This window comes from Cynara cardunculus (genome assembly GCF_001531365.2).
Source record: "Cynara cardunculus var. scolymus isolate 2C chromosome LG 13, CcrdV1, whole genome shotgun sequence".
Classification (NCBI taxonomy): Eukaryota; Viridiplantae; Streptophyta; class Magnoliopsida; order Asterales; family Asteraceae; genus Cynara; species Cynara cardunculus.
In genome coordinates this window covers 36,247,694-36,249,928 of record NC_037540.1, presented here as the reverse complement: position 1 = coordinate 36,249,928, position 2,235 = coordinate 36,247,694, and positions in this window count along the sequence as shown.

Here is a 2,235-nt window from a genome sequence, read left to right as displayed (position 1 = left end):
TGAAAATAGAGGCTTTAATACAATTATGTAAAATAAAATATATGTATTATATTGAATTTCATATTTTAAATATAGGGATGGAAAAGTCTTTTACATAGATCAAATATTTTAAAAAATCAAAAATGTATGAAAAAATGGGTTTATAATGCTTAGATGATAACACCTCATTATGTTTGGTTTCTTCTTTAAGAATTTAAAATATTAAAAAATAATTTCCAAGCTCAATGCTAAAAAAAGAAAAAAAAAATCATAATAGAACGATCAACAACAAAAACAAAAACTCATATCATATTTGTTTTCATGAATGACGTCTCAAATCAACAAAAAAACAAAACACATCCACAAAAACTGAATAAAGAAGAAGAATTGAGAGATTAAAAGAGATTATTATGCTAAACAATGTTACTTTATTTCATCAAAGATTCATATGCCACTTTATCCACACACAAAAAATCATATGCCTACATAATTCCAACTTTAGTGTGAATTCTCCGACTAAAAGACGAAATACTATACTTACATAAACAAAAACTCATACTATGATTAGTCTTATTGAATGACACCTCAAATCAACAAAAATGCAAATCATCCCCATAAAATTATAATTGAATAGAGAGAAAAAATTGAGAGATTAATAGAGAGATTCATATGTTTGTATAATTTTAATTTTAGTGTGAATATCTCCAATTAAAAGACGAAAATACTATACTTACATTAACAAAACTCATATCATATTTCTCTTATTGAATGACACCTCAAATAAACAAAAGTGCAAATCACCTAAAAAACTGAATAGAGAGGAATAATTGACAGTTTTTTTCCTTAAACAATGTTACACTCTTTCTTCAAGGATTCATATGTCACTTTATCCACACACACAAAAACTCCATATGTCTACATAATTCCAATTTTAATGTGAATATCTCCGATCTAATTTTAGTGTGAATATCTCCAATTAAAAGACGAAAATATTATACTTACATTAACAAAAACTCATATCATATTTTTCTTATTGAATGACGCCTCAAATAAACAAAAATGCAAATCACCTCAAAAACTGAATAGAGATTAAGAATTGAGAGGTTTTTTTTTCTATTCAATGTTACACTATTTCTTCAAGGATTCATATGTCACTGTATCCACACACAAAAACTTCATATGCCTACATAATTCCAACTTTAATGTGAATATCTTCGACTAAAGAAAAGAAATATTATACTTACATAAGCAAAAACTCATACTATGATTTGTCTTATTGAATAACACCTCAAATCAACRAAAATGCAAATCACWTCCACAAATTTATAACTGAATAGAGAGGAAGAATTGAGAGATCATAGAGAGATTATCATAGAGGTGTACCACAAAATTATACATGAATAGAGAGGAAGAATTGAGAGATTAATAGAGAAGTTATCATAGAGATGTACCACAAAATTTTACATGAACAGAGATGAAGAATTAAGAGATTATTATACAGGTGTACCATGAAGAGAAGATGAAAAATTATAACCGAATAGAGAGAAATAATGAGAGTTAAAAGAGTACTTATTAGAAGGAACATGAATAAGTTGAAACAACCTAATTAAAGGATCTTAAATGTAAACATGAAACATAAAAAACAAATATTAAAGTAGAAGAAGCTTGAGAAAAAGAGAAAAAAGATAAATCATTTTCTTGTTTTGAGAAGAGGTCACATCATTGCATGTGGTTTCTTCTTTAATATATATATAGATATAGATTAGTTCTGTTTCAAAAAATTCAAGAAATTTATCTATTAAAGAATTGAGTTTTTTTTAGACTTTTTCCTAATATTTAGAGAGAAAGTGCATGCAGTTTATTGAAGTTTTCTATTTTAACCTCTATGATTTTGGAATTATGATTTTTATCCTAATGGTTTGTAATTCATTAATATTTACGGTCTCATGATTTGAATCTCTATTTTTTTTTCCGTCTCAATTGTTTATAATTCATTCTATATTAGCCTTTAATACCTAAAAGTTGTGTTTAGCCTTAAGGAAAAAAATAAAATAAAATGAATCGTAAACGATATAAAGGAGAACCCGTGGATGAAAGTAGAAATTTTTAATATTTATGATTAATAAATATTTTGTTGGAAATAGTAATTAATAGTAGTAAAATATCGAGAATGACGTTATAAAAGTTGCCAAAATTAGATTAGATATGTCAATTCATATTCGTGTATATATCCATTCCCCTCCCCCTCCATCCTCT